Raw genomic sequence first — 6000 nt, 5'->3', positions numbered from 1 at the left:
TGCTGTTGGAACTTGAGACCTTTGCCTCAGAGAAATACAGAGAGTGCGGAACACCTTGGTGCATGGTTGCGTGACCAATTCTTTGTCCAGCGGTTGTGTCACACTGGTGTAAAAAGAATACAAGGTTTGCCAGCAATGGATCGAGTTTTTGCTTAAATCCTCTCTGCCTCCACCCTCAAGATCTTAAAACATTGACAAATATGAATGCAAGTTGTGCAAACTTTTAATCCTCGTGGGGAACTAGCTCAGACGTTTCATGTCCCGCACTTTAATAAAAGATATCCCCCCACTTGACAGGGACTATTCTTAACCCAGTCAGTACAATGCTGGGACACCGTCATTTTTCAGCGAGGCTCGTGACAGCCTCAGCCTGCACAGAAGTTCAGCCTGCTGTACGTTGTAATTTGCTGACATTTCTCTTCTCTCTTTCTCTCCCGCTTATTTCCCCCCTTCCCCTCCTCCCTCTTTTCCCCAATGGCCCGCTTACAGATGTGACCAACTATTCCACACTAGGTAAGACTCTTTTCATTTCTCATGGCACTGTTGTGAAGAGTGAGAGCCGTGTTTGAGTTGTCATGTGTGTTTGGAAGTGATGTGAATGCATGAATATGGAAGAGGGTGAGATGGGGGAGGGGGGGGGGGAGTCGAAGCGGCACCAAGATGCTGCTGTTTGCTCAGTAAGGTATGCAATGCTCTGCAGTCCTCACCCATCCCATTTCCCCATATGTGTGCACGGGAACACACCATGGTGGATTTTTCTTGCAAGCGGATTGTGTGCTCTGTGCCTTCAATTTGAATATTATTCAAATGAGAATCAAATGGCCCAGATTGTTCAAAGAATATGCCAGCAGTATTGTCTTAAACAAGCATAGCGCGGATGGTGTCCGTTTCCCACTGTGCTGTGTGTGTGTGTGTGTATACATATCTCATATGTTAGGCTGTTCAAAACTCCACATATCAACATGAAACTCCTGGTACCATGGACACCGACAGTGTCCATATGGTCACACATAGCCTTGAATGTCCGGTTCTACGGCGAATTTACCAACCGCCCCGAAGGGACCTTCTAATCTTTTGTTCCCTTTATACTCTTCATGCAAATAAATCGGTCATATCCAAAACCAGGTATACACTAAGTGGCTTTGTCTGAGGCAACATAAAGAAGTTAGTCTGAGCTGCAGTACTCTCCTGGTTCTGTATCAGACACCATATCTAAATGTTGAGTCCTGATTGGATTACTTCTGGCTGTTCAGCAAATTGCCCCGGGTATAAGATAATATAAGATAACCATACTTTATTAATGCAATTTTTCAGTTGCCTAGCCATAAAACATGGTCGCTTAAATTCCAACAATATTCCATTATTACTATAACCTTGTTTTCATCTCGGAGTGGAGTTTAGGAGGAGCAGACCTTTTAAACTTGTGTGTGGCCATATGTCAAAAGGGCGGCAATCACTTCCCCCGGCAATGGCGGTCAACAGCCACACTATGTAACGCAATGACTATGCAAGCATGTGCAAGTATGAGGAGTGGGAGTGAACAAGGCCGACAGCAGAGCAGCAGACTTACTCAACCGGTGAACTCTGGTTGGAACAAACAAACTGTGGGAATTAAAACAGCCTGAGTTGTTGAATGCCAAGACGAGTGTGCTTTCTATGTTTTGTCAGATTGTGTCTGGTAACCTGCAGCGGTCTTGAGGAGCGCGATAGAGGTCAACCGCATGATTGAATCCACCATAGCAGGGCCTCAGAGTCAGACCAGCGGGACCTTTCAACACTTACCATGGCGCTGAGCATCTGTTCATGAGGGGAAAATCTATCAACTCATTTTAAGGGTGAATGGGCCAAATGAAAAAAAACTGCCAATCCTTTAGGTTACTCATACTTGGCTGGTGTTTTGTCTCAGATAGTTGTTCTCAGTGCCCTTGACTTTTTGTACTGGGACAGTTTTTGGAGCCTGCCACCTCATTGTGTAATTGAAAGCCCAGGGCCATGCCACTACACTAGCACAGTTTGGCTATCAGGCAGAGCCTCTGCAAGCAGTTCTGGTCCGGTTCTCAACCCTGTGAGGCGGACGCTGGCTGACTGCTCGGAAACAGAAAACCCCTGGCTTGCTGAGAATAATAAGTACCCATGGGAAGCTGCCAGATGGACATTTACTGTGAGCATAGCTGGAGAGGGAGAAATCTGTCAAACATCACACTAGGCATCTGTGGGGGAGCGATGCGGGTTCACATCCACTATGTCGGATGAGAGGAGTGCTCTTTGTCGAGACTAAAAAGCTGCTTGATTTTTAACATTTCATGTCTCGTTGATGCATTCACCTTCTTTCAAGGTCAGCAAACCACATTACATTAAAGGCACCTGTTCCTGTTAAAGCTTTAAATATTGGAAATATAATGGACGCTTTAACAAATGTTCAACATATGATGGTATTGCAGATTGCAGACAGTCACTAAGTGCTGTGGAATAGCGTTCTTCATTTGACTCAAATTGTATACCTATTTCCAGGCAATCCGTTGCTATTAATTAACACCAAACTGAATTTGAAGCCCAATTCTGCTGTGCTGCGGATGTGAGGCTTGAGAAAAAGATCAAAATGGTATACTGGAAAAGTTTCTCTTCTTTCTCCCTTACATTTTGGTACAGGCAGTTGTGTCTGTCCCCATCATGGAATAATAAGGCAACGGCATGTTTTTGCCTGGGATACTCCTTGAAGCCCTTTATTATGACGAAGTAGAAATGCCCAGTGTTTCTTTCTTTTTTTGTTGTTCATGCACTCTTCAATACAAAGCTATCGGCGAGGAATTACAATTGGCTCATTATGCTCTCGGAGGCTCGAGGGTCTCAGTGCTGGTAAGGAGAGAGAGAGAATGAGAGAGAAAGAGCACAAAGAGTTCATCCTGGTAACGTCAGCAGTGAAATAAGACCATGGTTCTCTTAGACAATCTGTGCACAAGTTATTATTGCATTATGTCTGGCAGCCCTCCTCTCAGACAGGAACCGAGCCACACTTGAACAGTGATAACACTGGCACAGAAGAGAGTGATTGCTGGCTGCTCAGTTAAGCAAATACCATTATGAGGTTGAAGTCTAAAAGTAGATCTGTGCAGAGCAAAAATGATAAAAGACCAGCCCGGACAGTATTCCTTTGCACTGGTAGCTTTGTAATACACAGGAGTGGATTCTTCTGAAATGGTTCTGGTGTATTCATCTCTCAGAGGAACAAGAACAATGCTATTCACGGATATCACAACACTTCCAAGACTCCATCTGGGCTTCTCACTTCCTGGAAAGATACTGTTACGTGCTGTTCAAAATATCAAGAGAAACTGCTTGTTTAGAACCATATGTTTGTTGCTGATTACTTGTAATATCTATACGTTTGGGAGAGAGAGAATACATAGGTCACGGGGTGAACATAACAGAATATATGTGTTATCAATGATGCTGAGTTCCCTCACAGGACTGCTTATACGTAGAGCAAGCAAGCTGTCACTACCCCAAAGCATTAGAGAAGAACCTTGCTCCTGTGGTGGGTCCTAATGTTAGCGCCTCCTTTCTTTTAGCCGTGCCCTCTGGGTAACGGGCCATTTCGCTAATGGTGAGTTTCTCGAGCATGTCCAAAGCCTTGTGGCATTAATAGACGCTCTTGAGGGAGATTTAAGTTGCTGTATGTCCCCTTTTGCCATCTACTGCAGGGTACGTTGTTAATAAGAAATGTGACTGATAGCTTGCTCGTGTGAATGTATTTACATTCCACAGTAACGAGACATGAGTGACAGAGATCACTTGTACAGCCGCCTCTGCAAAACCTGCGAACATTGCATTTATGTTAGCAGAGCTTGTTGCTCCTCGCCTTCTTCGTTTTGACGGGCAAAGTTGATATTTTCACAATAATCACCCCTAATTGCAGATGATCACACGGGGGCATATTCACGCTCCGCACACACACAGATTCTTTAAGGATGTCGTGTCACAGTAATTTGGGCAGACACATCATGGACAGGCGTGCCCACTTGGACGTGGTGGCGGTGCGGCTGTTACGAACAGATGGCTTATCTTTAACTTTATCAGCGACGGCGATGTCACCAGCAAACGCGATAAGTTGCTCCAGTGCCTGGGGAGAGCGGCATCCATCAGAAGCTAACAGCATATGGCACATTAAGGTGTCCTCTCTCTCTTCACTTCCCTTCCTGTTCCATGAGTGGTTCTGCAGCCAAGCATCAGATGCTCACTTCACAGGACAAAGTGTGTGCCTGTATCGGAGTGTGTGCAGAGGGGCAGTGAGCACCCAATTTGAGATTGTGTGCTGTCTGTTTGATCCGTTTGATGTGATTTCGAAGCTCTGCAGTAATTCAGTTACTTATTTTGGTTTTTTTGCGCGTAGGATTAGAATTGGCTCTGACTCCCAAACCCTATCTACCAGCCATTTCCTTTTCTTGTTTGTGTCTTCAACAAGGTTATAGGAGTTTAACACGGTTGTTTCTAGGCTTGGTAAAATAAAGTGTGTTTTCCATTTGGAGAGAAATCACATGGCAATATCAGCAACTATGTTCGTGTCAAGAATTAGTGTTGTTTTTCCTCTGTCTCCCACTATAACTACCTCATCTCAACCTAACTACCCTGGTAATGCTCTCTTCCAAGATTGGAAGGAAAGCGTGTTTACCAGACCCTCCATGCGTTGCATTCCTACATTAAGCTAAATGTCAATCAAAGCCTTGTTTTCTCCAGCAAGTGGCTCAGTCTTCCACAGGCCAACCTGACAGCATGGTGTTGGACACAAATCAGATGCAGTACAAAAATGACCTTCATCCCCTGTGTGGATTGGGAAGTACACAGTAGCAGAATATGTGCTAATAATGAGAAGCTTCTTATAGGCACATGCAGATTGTTACATCATGATATTTTTTAACACACAAGACTAAATGTGTTATGAAAAGCACTGCCCTCATTTTTCTTTTCTTTTTTTGTGGCTAAAGGCAAGTACCATTTCCTTACACTGACTACATTTATCATTATTTTTCAGCAATTACCTAACATTGTGTTATAATCACGTGTTTTTTTAAATTTACTCTCTCTCTCTCTCTTTCATTTTTTGACATGCATTTTAGTGCTACATTTCAGCTCATGTATAAAACCTCTATGTCACAGCATGCATCCCAACCCCTTCTGGCCTTCCCTTTCCTGTTGTTTCTCCCGTGCTGACGTCTCCCTAAAAAGCAACGTTAATTAGCCTGCTCTTCAAAAATATGATTTTCAGTTGTGTCTTCACGGTTTGGTCATTGAAATGAACAAAGGCACAGGACAAAGGACTGACACACCATCCACAGCTGATTAAGATTGCAGCCATCACGAAACATGGTTCAGAAACAATCAGTGAGTCTGCGTTACATCATCCTGTTATCTCATGTTGACAACGCAACTTCTGCCAAGGACATGCTTCTCAAGTGCAGAAATGTGTTGTTTCGTCTTTTTTTTTCCCTGTCAGCTTGCAGAAACCCAGAAGTGGTTGCAGCGTAGCAAATATAAGACATTCAGCGTTAAGATAAAGTCCAAGTACAGTGTGTGCATATATTATATCCTGCATCTACAGGAAATATGATGCTAATATGCCGCTGTTTGGACTACAACATCTTGTATTACCAGGAACAAATATATTTGGATATCAGCTGAACTCATATGGTCCCTTTTGAGACAGCATCTGGCCCAAGCTGGCTCAAGCACCCTGCATCCATTTTGGTAGAACATTTGAGAGCGATGAAGACCACTGGACAGAATCCATGGCCTTGCTCCCCTGAAGGTTGAATGTCAGAGGTTGCTGAGTGGCCAACCCATTTGCCGGCCTGGCACTACCACATACAGTACAGGCTGGACGTTAGTAGAGTGGAATGTTTTTGTGGGTGACTAAGCAGAGGCAGGCTGTGTTTATTGCCTGCTCTGATGTGAACCGCACATTTTTTACAACAAAGAAATCCTGTGGCACACCAACAACAAAAA

At 44.1% G+C, this 6000-nt stretch overlaps 1 protein-coding gene across 4 annotated transcripts in view; it reads left to right on the top strand.

Moving 5' to 3' along the window:
* The first annotated feature begins 410 nt into the window (after window positions 1–410).
* Window positions 411–6000, top strand: part of LOC130211454 (receptor-type tyrosine-protein phosphatase delta-like) — a 255394-nt gene continuing 249804 nt past the window's right edge. For all 4 annotated transcript variants that reach the window (XM_056442153.1, XM_056442151.1, XM_056442152.1 and 1 more), the window contains exon 1: window positions 411–513. The gene's annotated coding sequence lies outside the window, so the exon portion shown is untranslated. The remainder of the gene's footprint in view (window positions 514–6000) is intronic.

This window comes from Pseudoliparis swirei, chromosome 21, assembly GCF_029220125.1.
Source record: "Pseudoliparis swirei isolate HS2019 ecotype Mariana Trench chromosome 21, NWPU_hadal_v1, whole genome shotgun sequence".
In the NCBI taxonomy this organism is placed as follows: domain Eukaryota; kingdom Metazoa; phylum Chordata; class Actinopteri; order Perciformes; family Liparidae; genus Pseudoliparis; species Pseudoliparis swirei.
The sequence above is the reverse complement of the archived record's forward strand: the minus strand, read 5'-3'. Positions and strand labels throughout refer to the sequence as shown.